This window comes from Mauremys reevesii, linkage group 7, assembly GCF_016161935.1.
Source record: "Mauremys reevesii isolate NIE-2019 linkage group 7, ASM1616193v1, whole genome shotgun sequence".
Classification (NCBI taxonomy): domain Eukaryota; kingdom Metazoa; phylum Chordata; order Testudines; family Geoemydidae; genus Mauremys; species Mauremys reevesii.
In genome coordinates, this window is record NC_052629.1 from 204,873 (window position 1) to 222,140 (window position 17,268).

The following is a 17,268-nucleotide window of genomic DNA, read 5'->3' on the forward strand; positions in this document are numbered from 1 at the left end:
TAGAAAGAGACCTTCTAAAAATGTTAAAATGTATTATTGGCACACGAAACCTTAAATTAGAGTGAATAAATGACGAGTCAGCACACCACTTCTGAAAGGTTGCCAACCCCTGCACTAGACCATCTATACTATAGACAAGGAGGAATCAATGCTTCTCTGGAGATTTAACTTGGCTTTTCCTGATGTACTGAGAGTCTTAACCTTACGTTGCAGTCTTTTTTTGTATTTAGTTTCCTTACAGTTTACGTTTAAAAAATAGAAAGCATTTAAATGCATATTTTTTAAAAAAGCACCTGCATTTCTTTCAATGCTAAATCCTGAAACACACAGGATGTTACCTTAAAAGCCTCCCACCCACAAAATAATCCTTTCTTTAAGAGATTCTGTGCTAAGCCTAGGATGAGAAAATTCAGCCCCAAAAACATACCGGTAGTTGTATAAAAGACAGCTATGATTCACATCAAGTGGGGCTCAGAATAAAGTATGGTCTTGCCCACAGCTAGTGAATAAATTCACTCAGGCTTTATAATGGTTTACAAGGGTCAGACATGAACAATGTAGAATATGTATCCCAGGATGTCAGGAATCCATTCCCGCAAGAAGTTGGATGAGAGAAATCTGCATCCAAAGGCATCAGGAACCTCTATGAAGAGGAAGAAAAACCTACCTTTCTTTTCAATAAGAGAACAAATATAGTAAACTCTTCTATTGTGCTTTTAATCTGAGTATCTCAAATATGAAATGCAATTCTTCTGCGAATTAAGTGACTTGCCCAGGTCACACAGCCAATCTGCAGCAGAGTTTGGAATAGACCCTCAGATCCTTACTCTAAACTATCCTTCAACTTGCATGGGACAGACTTTAGTGAAGGGGCAAACTATGTTATTGGCAGGCACAATGACCACTCAAGCACAGACAGGAAGTTAGTCTAGCTAACTCAGCACAGACTACCAGATGCAATCTATTGCTATGAATAAATCCTATCACCTGCAAGTGTCAGTCCATGTGCAGAGCGTTCAGAACAGTTAGAGAATTTGTTTCTGTACCTGACACGTCCTGCTGTGATGTGAGAGAAATTTCTGACAGAAGCAGCAGTGAAGCCAACAGCAGCTGCAGTGAAGGCAGGAGAAAGACTACATTTCTGCAGTCTCAACTGAAGACAGACACAGCTCATTTGCAGCAGCCAATCCCAGAGCTTCTGGCAGTACAAGCCACATCAGCTCCACCAGAGCATACCAAGAGCTCTCTCAGAAACTGACGTAACCTCACTCTAAGCTCTTCCCTCCCACCAGCACACACCTCTCCAACCCTGCTGCCCCAGCAGCTGATGTAACTCTACTCCACGTTGCAGCACAAAATCCAGAGTTTTAAGACTGTAGCGTCAACAAGTGGTTAATGGGTGGCAAGCCCCAGCATAGGCCAGACAGTGCTACTCCCACACTTAGTACGCAGCATGCTGGCTTCTCGTCCTGCACCCTCCTCTTCTTTCCAGGCCTACTAGTTTTCTGATAATGGTTGCAGACTGCCTGTAGATGCCCTCCTCCCTGCTTTCAGGGACAGGCTGGCCCTCAATTTTACCTTCACTCCAATCTCCTCCTCCCATTTTCCATAACATTACAGATCCCTTCACCATAGCGGGAGAGTCAGTTTGCTCTTTACTGACTTCCTCTCCCCCATCAGTTCACACTCCAGTTGCTATGTTAAAGGGGAAGACACTAGGTTTTTTGGTAATTAGTAGTGTTTGTACTTTCTATTCAGGTCTGTCGCATCTTACGCGCATTTAACATGCGCGAATTCAGCTTTACGTGGTTGGCAAAAACAACAAAAAAAGAGAAAAATAACAATTTAGATACTGTTCCGGTAGTGTGGGTGATTCTGCCCACCATTACACTCAATGTAATTTTGACTATACATGGTTTTTGCTTTACACGCTGACCGCGGAACGTAACCCCAGCGTAAGATGAGACAGACCTGTAGTTGCTTTCATATTCACCGCCATTACAGAATGCAAACTGACTTCTCTGTTTGATTCAGACACATGCTACACAGCCTCAGGGCTGCACCCACTGTGGTTCTAGTCCTATTTTGCTAGTGTAATTCCAAATTAATTCCAGTGTTGCAAACTATTAGGATTAGCATAGGTCTCACAATGTTTGGTGTTTTAATTAAAGGTTGCATTACCCAAGAATTTTAACTTTCGTATTTTTTTTTTAAATGAAGTAAATTTCTAGACCTCATGGCTACAGCGAACAGCTTGAAAATTTGTGGACACTGCAGACTCTGACATCAGAAAGCAAGTAGAGAGTGTAGTACGAAGAGGACCTGAAACATAAGCCCATGTATCAGAGGCCTGAGCTAAAGTAGTCAAAACCTTGCTGATATAAAACAAAGTTAAGTTGTGAGCAAGACGCACGCCCTGCTCACAGAATTCGGCAAGCATAGGGCTGATATTGCTAACAGGGTCGGCTCTGGCTTTTTTGCTGCCCCAAGCAAAAACAAAAAACAAAAAAAAAAAAACACCTATGGGGCGGCCGGAGCCAGGGTGCAAACTTTCGGCTAGTGGGACTCCCTGTGCTGCAGACGTGCCCCAGGCAGTGGAGTGCATGCCCCAGCTAGCAGGGGGGGAGGAGGAGGGAGCAGGGGGGCGAGAGAGAAGGGGGACGGCCAGGGCTTCCTTCAGCCAGGGCACTCACCAGTCAGCCCCTCCCGCTGCGCCACCTGCCGGGAGGGCTCCGCGCCACTCCGGTCGGCAGGGAGGGAAGGACGTGGGCTGCCGGGCTTGCTGCAGACCTGGCACCGGCTGGGGCAGACGGAGCGCGCAGCCAGCTCCCAGCAGGGCACTCTCCTCCTCCGCGCCGCCACCCCCGCAGGGCAGCCAGAGCAGCAAACAAAAAGGGCAGCCATGTCGCCCTAGGATTGGACAGAAGCCGCCCCTTAGAATCTGCCGCCCCAAGCACAAGCTTGCTTGGCTGGTGCCTGGAGCCGGCCCTGATTGCTAAACCACATATTCCTAAGAGCTGTGAGGACAAAGCATTCACACAAGCACATTCCAGAAAGGTGGTACCAGAACACCCTGATAAATACATTCCTCAAAGATAACAGGAACATGCTGAGCCATCTTAAAGGATAAGGTCAGGATGACAGCATGATGGATAGAGATATTTTAATCGAACCTACAAGTACAAGGCAATGGCGCCCTAATACATCAAAGAGTGGCACCCTGATACGTCAAGGGTGATACGTAACTTGTTTGGTGTATAAAGATGTATCTCAGAGGGAGTGTCTTCGACCAGCTGAGGGGACAGTGGGGACAGAGCTGCATCCATTGTCACAAGCATACATGAACTAGTGTAATTAGACATTGATCCAGGGAGCTAGGACCATGCTTTGCTGACAATAAACCTGACCAAGCGCCTTCGCACCTCAACAGATTTTGTGGTCATTGGGCGGTTTGCTCGAGATCTGCTGTGCCAGCTATCTGTGCAGAGCTAGAACACCACAACACACACACACGTGCACAGCCAAACATCTGACGACATGAAGGGTTGTTATTATAAAGTCTTGTGATTTTGGGGGTCACTCCAACTCATGATTTTGAACACTTGGAGTTGGCAACACTGGAACTTGCACTCTCCACAACTATATTGGGATGATTCTGAAACAACTGAAGTGGGGAAGAATAGCCAAACACAGGGGCATCTATTCTTAGTGCAAAAACAGTTATTCATTTCCCCAGTACAGATGTCTTTATAGAATCTCTCTCTATTAACTAGGTATATATTCATTTTGATATAGAGATACACCTAGTAAAGATGAGCAACTTTCCCCTGGACTAGGGCCACCTTGACAATTCTTAAATATAACTTTGAAATAGACTGCTCCAGTATCCCCCTTAAACCATTATTCAAAATATCCACAACCATCACCATAGCAACTCAGGGTATGTCTACATTATGAAATTAGGTCAATTTTATAGAAGTCAATCTTTAGAAAGCGATTTTATACAGTCAATCATGTATGTCCCTACTAAGCACAGTAGGTCAGCAGAGTGCGTCCTCAATACCGTGGCTAGCATTGACTCACAGAGTGGTGCACTGTGGATCGCTATCCCACAGTCCTTGCTGCCCACTGGAATTCTGGGTTAAGCTCCCAATGCCTGATGGGGCAAAAACATTGTCACGGGTGGTTTTGGGTACATCATCAGTCTCCCTTCCCTCCCTCCCTCCTTGAAAGCAATGGCAAACAATCGTTTCGCTCCTTTTTGCCTGGATTACCCATGCAGACACCATAGCATGGCAAGCCTGGAGCCCGCTCAGCTCAGCACTGCTGTCGTGAGCATTGTAAACACCTCGTGCATTATCCTGCAGTATGTGCAGAGCCTGGCTAGGAACCGCCAGCACAAGGACGATTGTGAGGAGGATATGGACACAGATCTTTCTGAAAGCAAGGGATGTGGCAATTGGGACATCATGGTGGCAGTGGGGCAGGTTGATACAGTGGAATGCCAATTCTGGACCCGACAAAAAGCACATACTGGTGGGACCGCATAGCGTTGTGGGTATGGGATGATTCCCACTGGCTGCAAAACTTTCACATGCGTAAGGCCACTTTCATGGAACTTTGAGTTCCTTTTCCCCCACCCTGACAATTGCTTCCCCCCTGCCCTGACAGTTGAGAAGCAAGTGGCGATAGCCCTGTGGAAGCTTGCAATGCCCGACTGCTACCGGTCAGTCAGGAATCAATTCAGAGTAGGCAAATCCACCCTGGGGGCTGCTGTGATCCAAGCAGCCAAGGCAATCAGTAACCTTCTGCTAACAAGGGTAGTGACTCTAGGAAATGTGCAGGTCATAGTGGATGGCTCTGCTACAATGGGATTCCCTAATTATGGTGGAGCGATAGACGGAACGCATATCCTTATCTTGGCACCAGACCACCTTGCCAAACAGTACATAAACTGCAAGGGGTACTTCTCAATGGTGCTGCAAGCACTGGTGGATCACAAGAGACGTTTCACCGACATGAACATGGGATGGTCGGGAAAGGTGCGTGAATCATAGAATCTTAGACTAAGGTCAGAAGGGACGATTATGATCATCTAGTCTGACCTCCTGCACAACTCAGGCCACAGAATCTCACCCACCCACTCTTGTAACAAACCCCTAACCTATGTCTGAGTTATTGAAGTCCTCAAATCATGGTTTAAAGACCTCAATGTGCAGAGAATCCTCCAGCCAGTGACCCGTGCCCCACACTGCAGAGGAAAGCAAAAACCCCTCAGGGCCTCTGCCAATCTGCCCTGCAGGAAAATTCCTTCCCGACCCTAAATATAGCGATCAGCTAAACCCTGAGCATGTGGGCAAGACTCACCAGCCAGCACCCAGAAAATAATTCTCTGTAGTAACTCAGATCCCACCCCATCACAGGCCATTGGGCCTATTTACCGCTAATAGTCAAAGATCAATTAATTGCCAAAATTAGGCTATACCATCATACCATCCCCTCCATAAACTTGTCAAGCTTAGTCTTGAAGCCAGATATGACTTTTGACCCCACTGCTCCCCTTGGAAGGTTGTTCCAGAACTTCACTCCTCTGATGGTTACAAACCTTCACCTAATTTCAAGTCTAAACTTCCTAATGTCCAGTTTATATCCATTTGTTAGACCTCAGCGCAACCAATATTCCCATATGCTGCGGACTCCATAATATCTGAGAGAGTAAGGGAAGACGTTATGGCGGGGTGGGAGGTTGAGGCAAATCACCTGGAGGCCAATTTTGAACAATCAGACAGAGCGATTAGAAGAGCACAGCTAGGCACGCTGTGCCTCAGAGAGGCTTTGAAAAACAGTTTCATGACTGGCCAGGTTACGGTGTGACAGTTGTGTGTTTTTCTCCTTGATGCAAAACTGCCCCCTTTGTTGAATGTACTTCCCTGTAAGCCAATCCCCCTCCCACCTTTGACCACAGCTGGAAAAAGAAATAAAGTCCCTATTGTTTTGAATCCATTCATTATTTATTAAAAAAAAGTGAGATCAAAAATAGCCTGGGTGGGGTGGGGGAGAAGGGAAGGACAAGGCCACATTGCTTATTGTAGCCACACTATAAATCAAAGCTGTTTGAATGACCACCTTCTGTTGCTTGGGCCATCCTCTGGAGTTGAGTGGCTGGGTGCCTGGAGCCTCCCCCAACACGTTCTTGGGCGTCTGGGTGAGGAGGATATCGAACTTGGTGAGGAGGGCAGGCGGTTATACAATGGATGCAGCGAGAGTCTGTGCTCTAGTTGCCTTTCCTGCAGCTCCACCAGATGCCTGATCATGTCCGTTTGCTCCCCCATTAGCCTCAGCATCTCCTCCTGCGTGTTCTGATCATGCTCATTGTATGATTTCTTGGCCTCTGCCATCGAATGCGTCCATTCATTCAGCTGTGCCCCATCAGTGCAGGAGGGCTGCATGAGCTCAGAAAACATGTCATCGCGAGTACGTTTTTTTCACCTTCTAACCTGCAATAACCTCAGGGACGGAGTTGATATGGGGAGCATAGAAACATTTGCACCTGCAGGAGGGATAAAAAGGGAGAGTAAAATATAAGAAGATAAATTTCTGAGAACAAAAGGGAGAGACTCTTTCACAGTGAATCAAGCAATTCACAGCAGACAGCACGTGTGCTTTAGGTACAAGGTCGCATTTTGCCTTTTATATTGAGCACCTTCCGGTATGGTGACACATCACACATGGCTAGGCAACAGAATTTGGTTTCCAGGAAGCCATGGTAAGCCAAAGGGTACGCAGGTTTGGCTTCTTCCGCCTTCATAACATGTGGAAACTGTTTCAAACTGCAGCACCCTCCTTTCCCATAGCAAGCAATGCCAGTTGGGTTTGTCATTTAAAAGGAGGGGCTGAGGTTTTGGAGTGGATGTGCAGCACACCTCTCCCCACCCCACGTGACTATTCTCCAGGATGATCCCTTTTAGCCAAGTGCAAAGAGCCCAGCATGAACGAGTTCCTTTTACTGTCCCCTTACAAAAATTCCCCTATTTCAACCAGGTGACCATGAATGATATCACACTCCTGAGGCTGACACAGAATGATAAAGATCGAATGTTGCATGAATGCGACCAAAACCCAGGACCATTTGCTGCCATGGTTTGTGCTGCAATGATTCCAGACTACTTGCTACTGGCTTGGCGTGGTAAAATGTCCTACCGTGGAGGACAAAATAAGCAGCCCTCCCCAGAAACCTTATGCAAAGGCTTTCAGAGTACCTCCAGGAGAGCTCCATCCCCAGACATGTTAACGGCTTTTCCAGTAGCTGTACTGGCCGCGAATGCATCCCAATTCTTCAGGACGAATCAAACATTAAACACAATTGCTTTTAACCCCTATAGTGTAGTTACAAATGGGCACTCACCAGAGATGCCTTCTCCACCTTCAGGGTCCAGGAACTCGCCTTGGGAGGGTATTGGCTCCAGGGTGATGAAGAGGTCCTGGCTGCCAAGGAGAACAGATTCTCCACTTGCCTGCTGCCCATTCTCCTCCGCCTCTTCCTCCACAAAATCCTTCTCCGTGTTGCGTAAGACTCCCCCCTTGCAGGTGTCCACGGACAGTGGTGGGGTACTAGTAGGGTCCCCCCCATAGAATGGCATGCAGCTGATCATAAAAACGGCATGTATGGGGCTCTGACCCAGAGTGACTGTTTGCCTCCTTGGTCTTGTAGTAGGCTTGCCTGATCTCCTTAACTTTCATGCACCACTGGTGTCTCCCCCTGGTATAGCCTCTCTCCACCATGCCCTGTGCAATTTTGGCATATATATCAGCATTTCTTCTGCTGGATCGGAGTTCCGCCTGCACAGATTCTTCTCCCCATACAGCAATCAGATCCGGTGTCTCCTGGTCACTCCATGCTGGAGCTCGTTTGTGATTCTGGGACTGCATGGTCACCTGTTCTGCTGAGCTCGCCATGCTGACCAAACAGGAAATGAAATTCAAAAGTTTCCCAGGCTTTTCCTGTGTACCTAGCTAGTGTATCGCAGTTGAAAGTGCTGTCCAGAGCGGTCACATTGGAGCACTCTGGAATAGCTCCTGGAGGCCAATACCATTGAATTACACAATGCTGCATCTGAACTACCCCAAATTCGACCCAAGAAGGTTAATTTTAGTGCTAGTCCCCTCGTCGGGGAGGAGTACAGCAGCCGATTTTAAGAGCTCTTTAGGTCAACGGAACAAGGTATGTTATGTAGCCACATTGCTTATAAAATCGACCTAACGCAGCTAAATTCGACCTAACCTTGTAGTGTAGACCAGCCGAGTCTCCCAAGTGAATAAAGGTTCTTTTCTTGCTTCCCAGCCTGAAGGAGAAATGTTTGGTTTGTAGAGCGCTTGAAAGTGGCAATTGAGACAGCTAAGTTGAAGGCCTGAGTTTTGCATTTGAAGCCAGTGGTTTCTTGTAGGAATAAGTTCCCAGAGGGAACTCTAGGTCCAGCTCCTGTGAAAGGTCTTCATCCCACTCAGGTCTTCCTTAATGGCTGACAGTTTCATTGTTCTGGTGCGCTGTGTTAGGCTGGTCAGACAAAGGGAAAGGTGGTCTCAGAAAGGGCTTTGAATATTTGAAAAAAATAAGCTAATTTCTGTATTCAACACAGGGCTAGTGCAGAGAGTGGAGTACCAGGATGAGGTGTTTATAGCAACCTGTGTTGCTAAGACGAAAGACTACTGGGTGGCTTCGTTTCCAGATATAGTTAGTTACAACAATCAAGTCTAGAAGATCACTGCGGCTGAGTCTCTGTCTAACAGAATTAGGCATGATTTTCTGCCCAATCCCAGATAGAAGTGGGTGAGGCTTTTTTGCACCATGGCTATTTGAGCCCCAATAGCACTGAGTTTAAAAAGGGCCTCAAGGCTACAGACTGACTTATGCTCAGTGCAAATCCTCTATCCAAAATGCCTCTACAATAGAGAAGCAAGTTCTCTGAAAAGTTTCCTTCTTCCTACCAGCATCACCTTAGCCTTGCCTGGATTCAGCTTTAGCCAGAGGCTCCTCATCTAGGTGCTGATTTCACAGCCAGGCATTGAGACAGCTGCAAGAAGGTGATGTTATGTTAAACATAAAGGAGATGTAGAGCTGGGTGTTCCAGTGACTATTTTCTGTTTTCTCGCACTCGGAAATGGTGCCGAACTCCCTTGGCATATTTCAATTCCTACTAACTCTCCTGTGATGAATCAGGGAATTTGTCTACATAAATTATAACTTCTGGTTGATATTATGACGTTATAATGAAAATTGTTGTATCACTGAACGTCTCTATGTAAATGAGGAATCCACGCTGGGCTGCCAGGGCCTGTAGAACACACCCACTGAACTAAGCACAGTACAGAGTAGTTAGGATACCCATTATATGGTCATAGTACGGCCATTAAGGATGTTGGTTGAAGCAAGGAGAACCAGTTTCTGTCAACCCCCAACAAGGATTTTATAGAAAATAGATCCCGTCAGACTAACGCAAATCTTTTTTTGAGGAGATTACACATTTGGTAGATAAAGGCAATAGTGTTGACGTAACACACTTAGATTTCTGTAAGGCATTTGACTTGGTACCACACAACATTTTGATTAAACTAGAATGATACAAAATTAACATTGCATTGAATGGATTAAATACTGGCTAACTGATTAGGTCCCAAAATGTAACTAAACAGGTAATCAGTATTAAGTAGGGGTGTTTCCAGCAAGGTCCTGCCAGGATCAGTTCTTGGCCCTATGCTATTTAACATCTTCATTAATTACCTGGAAGAAAACAGATCATAGATACAGGTTGCAGCTGACACAAAAATTGGAGGAGTGGTAAATTAGAAAGAGGACAGGTCACTGACACAGAATGATCTGGATAGATTGATAAACTGTGTGCAAGCAAACACTAAGTTTGAATATGGTTAATCTAAATGTATAAATCTAGGAACAGAGAATGTATGCTATAATTATATCATGGGGGTCTCTGCCCTGGGAAACAGTGACAGAAAAGATGTTGGGGTCATGGTGGATAATCAGCTGAACGTGAGCTCCCAGTGTGACGCTGTGGCCAAAAAGGGTAATGTGATTCTAGGATACATAATCATGAGTAGTAGAGAGGTTATTTTATTTCAATATTTGACAGTGGCACAGACACTGCTGGAATACTATATCCAGTTTTGGTGTCCACAATTCAAGAAGGATGTTGATATATTGGAGAGGATTCAAAGAAGAACTATGAGAATGATTAAAGGATTAGAAAACATGCCTTTCAGTGATAAATAATTTGCCCACCTTGAATCTATCTTAGCAAAGAGAAAGTTACGGAGTGATTTAGTTACAGTCTAAAAAGATACCTACAGGGGGGAAAAATATTTGATAAGGGGCTCTTCAATCAAACAAAAAGGTTAATATGATCCAGTGACTGGAAGTTGAAACTTGACAAATTAGCACTATAAATAAGATGTAATATTTTTTAACAGAGTAGTTAACCATTGGAATAATTTACCAAGTGTTGGAATCATAGAATATCAGGGTTGGAAGGGACCTCAGGAGGTTATCTAGTCCAACCCCCTGCTCAAAGCAGGATCAATCCCCAACTAAATCATCCCAGCCAGGGCTTTGTCAAGCCTGATGGATTCTAAATCACAGACAAGTTTTACATGATGATTGAACATTTTTGTAAAAAGATACACTCTAGGAATTATTTTGGGGAAGTTCTCTGGCCTGTTATATACACAGGGCCCTACCAAATTCACGGCCATTCTCTCTCACACACACACACACAGTCTCTCCCTCCTTCCCCCCCGCATGTACCCCATCTCCACAGAGCAGGGGAGGGGGGAGATGGTTCAGGAGGAGGAGAGCTTCCAGTGAGTGCCTTAAAGAGACAGGGGACAGGCATGTCTCAGAAACTTCCCCAACAGCCAGTGCACACACGTTCCAACACTGTTGTTGTTACTTCTTGGTATTTTCTGCAATGCAAATACATTCTCTGTAATTTTATTCTTTCAAAGTGTGTTATTTTAGTTTTTTGACTGGTCTATGCTTTTTCATAATTTTTCTCTTACACTTAAATTTAATTCTTTAAGTAATGAGTTCTAAAATGCCTAACTTGTCCTGGCTAGAGTAATTATCCCTATTGGTAACTTAAAAAATATATTTAGGTTTTTTGTTTCAACTCGTTGCACACATCCGCACATTACCTTGGTGCGCATAAAATTTATTCCACACATGGGTGGAAAAAATTAGAGGGAACACTGACTGCCACCCTTACTTCTTCACTGCCTTCAGAGCTGGGTGGCCAGAGAGCAGCGGCTGTTGACTGGGCGCCCAGCTCTGAAGGCAGTGCCGCGGAAGCAATACCATACCATGCCATCCTTACTTCTGCACTGCTGTTGGCAGTGACTCTGCCTTCAGATCTGGGTTCCCGGCCAGCAGCCACTGCTCTCTGGCTGCCCAGCTCTGAAGGCAGCGCACATCAGCGGCAGCACAGAAGTAAGGGTAGAAGTACTGCAACTGCCCCTACAATATCCTTGCAACCCCCGCCCTCCTGTCCTCCACAGATCCTTTTTGGGTCAGGACCCCTTCAATTACAACACCCTGAAATTTCATATTTAAATATCTGAAATCATGAAACTTACAATTTAAAAAATGCTATGATCGTAAAATTGACCAAAATGTACTGTGAATTTGGTAGGGCCCCAGCTATACAGGAGGTCAGACATGATCACCATGGTCCCTTCCGGCCTCAGAATCTATGAATAAGGGGCTGGCATATGGAAAGTGGAAAATTTCCAAACAGGACAAAGATGGAGGCGACAAAGCAGTGATTTAAGGAAGATTCATGGGTAAAGGTTTTGGAGGCAGATACAGGAAGTTTTAGGCAGGGGAGAGGAAGATACAGGCATACTTTTGTAGTGTGGGACTGTGACAGGGTGCTGGCTAAGGAAATCTCAGCCAGGCCAGCTCCAATCAAGAAAGGGGAATTGGAGCTGGCTGAGTAAGCCCAGGATTGATTGGCAAACGGTGAACAGCTGACAGCCTCATTATCCAGGGGCTATATAAAGGCAGGCAAGAAAGAAGCCAAAGAAGAAGGAAAGGGAGGAGCCAGAGAATTAGAGTGAGTGGGGGGCTCTTTTCTGCTGGCTGCAGGAACTAGCAGTCCCTGAGGCTATAATACTGAAGCTATTTGTAGCTAGAAGGTGGTGGGAAAGTATACGGTAAATAAAGAGCACAGATGATTTCACCAATGCAGAGATCTCTGGCTGGTTTGTGGGTGCAGCAGGGGCAGAACCAAGGAGGACCCAGTGATGCCTTGTTACAGGGACCCAGTTTAGCTGATAGCCCAAGGTTAAAGCAAGTTCATTTAGCAGGGAGAGGATCCATGGTTCAGAAATCAAGCAATGAGGTGCAGCAGAAAGATTCTGGACACTCCCAGAGGACCCTGACCCCTACCCAAAAAATGTTATAAAGAGTGAGAAAACGGAGGGAGGGAATTGTGTAGTGGTGTTCATTATTTTTGTATAGATCTGTTTCTTGTGCTATTAAGTAAAGAGCAATAACTTTTTAGAATCCTGAGCAAAGTCTGTGCGCGTTCGGAAACAAACATCACACACCCTTGGAGAGTTAGCCTGTGAACTCAAGAGTTTCCACATGATTGTGGAGTTCTGGGAGAGGGAATGTCTGTGCTAAAGAGGAGTTTGAGGATTCAGCACTGGTCCCAGGGGATAGGCATTTGGACGACCAGGTCTCAGCTACCAGTAGGTTGGTGCCAGATGGAAGATGTGCGCCCCAATGGTGTGCCTACAGACCCCAAGCCAAAGGCAGTGCCTGGACTCTGCTCAGACTCCAAAGGCTTAAAGCACACAGTATTCAGTATCTGGATATCCTCACAGCAGTCTGGTCAGTATCTGATAGGGGGAGCTCCAGATCATCGGACTGCAATGCCTGCGACAATGAAAAAGGGAATACAGGTCACCATGTGAACACAGGGGAAAGGCAGACGTTAAATGCTGCTGTCGATCACTTTTGCTATTTGTGACCTGTTGCGGTTCAATCACCATCAACCAGAATTTGCTTCTTTTATAAACAGAACCTACAATACAGCCCTTTGGAGCTACATTACATAGGTCTAACTCCGTATCAGATTGTCAAGATGATGATTTTTATCAGGAGAATTTCTGTGACTGACTTTTGAAATTTGTTTCAGTGCAGTTTTCCTTTAAGTCTGTATGTTAACTTTGAAGAGGGGGAGGAGGCTATCCCTGCAGTCTGGGAAAACAACTATAAAACAGCAAGTCATTGGTTGAATGAGTAAACAACAAAGGAAGAAATAAAGTTCTTAGCAAACCTTGTTAACACATTATATACAGTTTGATTATCTAAAGCAAAATAAACACCTAGAGGTGTGCTCAAATTCAGTAGAGGAGGTAGCTGGAAATGTACAAATGCTAAAGATGAAAGTTTTCTAAGAGAAAAACCTGACTATCAAAAGCTGAGGTTCATACTCAAGAATCAAATTTGTTAATATTCGAAGAGAAGGCTCAAATGGCATGTGTTTTATAACTAGGATCAGCGTCGTACTCTGGCCACTCTCAAACATGAGCACCAATAACTTAAGTCTTCCAATTATAGCAGGTCACTTGATCATCAGTAATGGGGGGTAACCATTAGTAAGGCACTAACAATATTTTACTGATTCAGTCCCTTTTGCACACCCTCTTCACAGGCAAACTCCAATTGAGAGTGTATTGTTATAACAACTCCAGACCGTCTAGTCTAGCCCATGCCCATGCCCATGCCTTCAGTGCAACCCTAATGCCTTGTCTACACTACACAGGTTGACGCAAGACAGCTTACATTTACCTAGCTGTGTACATGTCTACGATCAAATTGGTCTCCCACTGCTGTAAGTGCCCTGTTATGCCAACATAGTAATACTAACTCTCTGTGTGGCATAGAACCACAGTAGATGTACTTAGGTTGATGCAGTGTGAGTGCAGACACTGCATTACTTATGTCGAGCCGATCTGTCCTCCCGCAGCTGTCCCGCAATGCCCCACACTGACTGCTCTGATCACCATTGTGAACTTCACTGCCAGGGGTCAGAGACCACAAGCCACTCCCTCCCCTCTAAAGCCCTGTGAATTTTTGAAATTCCCTTTCCTGATTGCCTGGCTTGGTGAGCTCACCTAGCAGCTCTCCATTGTTGAGTCCAACCACCCAGCTGACCATACTGGCTACATGCTCCTGCTTGGAGCGGACAGGAGATATTGGATCTCCTGGGCCTGTGAGGAGGAGAGGCTGTGCAGGCACAGCTCTGTATCAGTTGTAAAAATGTAGATCTCTATGAGCAGATTTCTCAAGGATGCAGGACAAGGGTCATGACAAGGAGCAGCAGCATTGCTGCGTGATAGCCAAGGAGCTGCACCAGGCACACCAGATGGTCAGGGAGGCCAACAATCAGTATGGTGCCAAACTGCAGACCTGACACTACTACAAGGAGCTGTATGCCATACTTGGCAGAGACACCCCCAGCTCCCCAACAGCACCGTGCATACCTCCGAGTCACAGGTTTCTGCTGTGAGCAGAGAGGAGGTGGTGGTGAATGAGAAAGCAGGAGGAGGAATATGGGCGACAGGTGACTATTCAGCTGCGCTGTGAGCCTGGACCTGTTTTTGACTCCACCACAGTCCAGCCAATCCCGCCACTCAAGCTCAATGCAGGAGAAGGAACCTCGGGTATGTGTGTAGATAAATTTTCAATTACAAGGATAGCACCACCAAAGTAGCAGGGCACATCTTTTGTCTTTTCATTAATTTACTTGTGCTAGAAGAGGTAATGGTACAACCAACAGAGGTAGACTTGCTATGTTTTTCATTCCTCTCTAGAGTTACAAGAGGGTGGGAAGCATGTGGAGCAGTTTATGTACACAGGGATGTCCCTTAACACTCATGAGAGATCTCAATGAAACTTTTACGGAGGTACTCTGCAATCATCTGCCAAAGGTTCCTAGGGAAGGCTGCCTTATTTTTTCCTCTGCAGTAGGACACTTGCCCATGCCACCCAGTGGTAACTTCAGCGAGCACCATTGCAGTACACAGACTAATGGCCTACAGGCCCAGGCAGCTTTGGGACACCACCACCAGCTGTACTCTCTCTGCCTCTGTTCCCCTCAGGAGCGAGATATCAGCTAAAGTCACCACCGCCGCCTGTGGAAAACAGTGCCAGTGCTCAGTGCCATTGCGCTATGCTACTAGAATCATGCAACCAAGCAATTCCCTCTGCATTTCCCCAACCCCAGTGGGCCATATTCACCATGGCTGGTGCTGCGACTGGCGCTGTGCACAAGCAACCCAAACAGAAGTGAGAATGTAGTGCTTAAAACTTTTGCAGAGCAAGGGGAGTGAGTTAAGCATCTTAAATTTTGCTTTTTGTAGCGAATACACTGACAATGGTACCACTGAATTTTATCTTGGTGCTAAACCCAGGGTTGCGAGTTCAATCCTTGAGGGGCCACTTAGGGATCTGGGGCAAAAATCAGTACTTGGTCCTGCTAGTGAAGGCATGGGGCTGGACTCAATGACCTTTCAAGGTCCCTTCCAGTTCTAGGAGATAGGTATCTCTCCAATTTTAAAAAATCTTCAGCTGCTGCCACTGCAATCTTCTGGGTCTTCCTCTCTACACCTGCGGAATGCCTGAGCCAGATGAGGCAGCAAAAGAAGAGGACTCAGGATGACATGTTCAATAACATCCTACAAGCCAGGGCTGCATTAGACAGAGCACAGGACCTGGAGGATGAACATTGGGAACAGCCTGGAGAAGGAATGCGTGGAGAAGAGAAAGGCCAAGAAGTCCCAGCAGGAAAAAGAGATGCACCAGGACGTAATGGGGTGTCTCAGGCATTAAACACAGATGCTGCAGACTCGCGTGGACCTGCAGGTTCAGCCATCCTGGGCTCGCCTTCCTTTGCAGTCCATTGAGAATTCAGTATCAGGACCTCCATATACTTCCCCCCCCAACTTCCCAGGTGGCATCAGGGCTCACCACACTACCCCCACCACTCCACCCTGGGAGACATTAGAGACAATTACAGCATCACATACATCAATCATAGGTTCCACAGGTCAGTATACGTGGAGCTGAAATGGACATAAGTTTTCTTTCCTCTTCCTAAATTCTATCGTCTGAATGTATTAACATTTAAGTTTTTATTGTATTTGATTTAAAATTGCATAGTGGGGTTTTTTGCACTAATTTTGTTACAGAATAATAAAGATGAACTATGTTTCACATAATAAAATTTTGTTCTCATCTCCAAACCCAAAGGGTCAGGGCTTTGCCAAATGCTGACTCACCTGGGGAGCAGGGAGAGGGAGATCAGACTCCTTCAGAGGGAAGAGCCCTCCCCCACTAAGATTCAGGCTCACACTGGGGGCAAAGAGATGGGCTTAGACCCCAGCACACACATGAAGTTAGGGTGAAGAGTTCAGTCCCTCCTCCACCCCCCATCTTGACACAGACACAAAGGAGGGAAGGATAATGGAATGAATTTGTGGTGCACCTGTCCCTATTCTCCCCCAGTTCCCCTACCACTCACCCCCAAGTTCCCTTGCGAAGTGTCCCCACCCTCTCACCCACCTGAACCTCCCAAGCCTTCTCCCATCCCCATTACCTCTCTCTCCTCACTCCAGTCCCTCTATTTCCCGCACTGCCACCTAATCATCATCCTCCAGCAGGCAAGTGAATGACTACTTTCCCCCTCAAGAATACTTTGATTACATTCCCCATCCTCCCACCCACAAAAAAAAAAAAGATTTTAGCAACAAGTCTTCAGACCTTTTTCTGATTTCTGCACTAAGCGAGATAAATTGATACTGACCCACCCAGCTAGGGTTAAAGGTTACTTCTTAACCCCTTGAGCTATCCAGCTGCAGTGAAACTCTCCTCACTATAAACTCCCTGGGTTCCTTCATCTGCACACGCTCAGTGCAGTTTCTTTAGCTCTTGAACATACATAAAATAAAGAACTAAAAACTTTTTGGCAAATATTCTGATCCACCAAAGGGGCAATGGTTGTCAGACATTAGCTGAGCGTAATCCTTGAAAAACTGAGAACCCTGTTGCCAGGATTAGAACCCTGGTTTGATCCCCAGGTCTGGGCAAAAAAAAAAAAAGTTGGTAGACTGTTAACCTTAGTAAAAGCAGTTTGGGAGGGCCTGTATCCTAGAAACCCCTTTGTCACAGGTCTCCAAATTTGGACCATC

General features: G+C 46.0%; 1 protein-coding gene across 10 annotated transcripts in view; it reads right to left on the bottom strand.

Moving 5' to 3' along the window:
- ALDH18A1 (aldehyde dehydrogenase 18 family member A1) overlaps positions 1 to 17,268 on the bottom strand; it is a 118,505-nt gene that overhangs the window by 97,389 nt on the left and 3,848 nt on the right. For 5 of the 10 annotated variants that reach the window (XM_039480995.1, XM_039480986.1, XM_039480987.1 and 2 more), the window contains one exon: positions 12,845 to 12,949. The exons of 3 other annotated variants lie outside the window; for them this stretch is intronic. The gene's annotated coding sequence lies outside the window, so the exon portion shown is untranslated. Of the gene's footprint in view, positions 1 to 1,046; positions 1,142 to 8,281; positions 8,556 to 12,844; positions 12,950 to 17,268 lie in introns of those variants that run through there. 2 more of the 10 variants (XM_039480991.1, XM_039480994.1) reach the window with 2 other exon arrangements.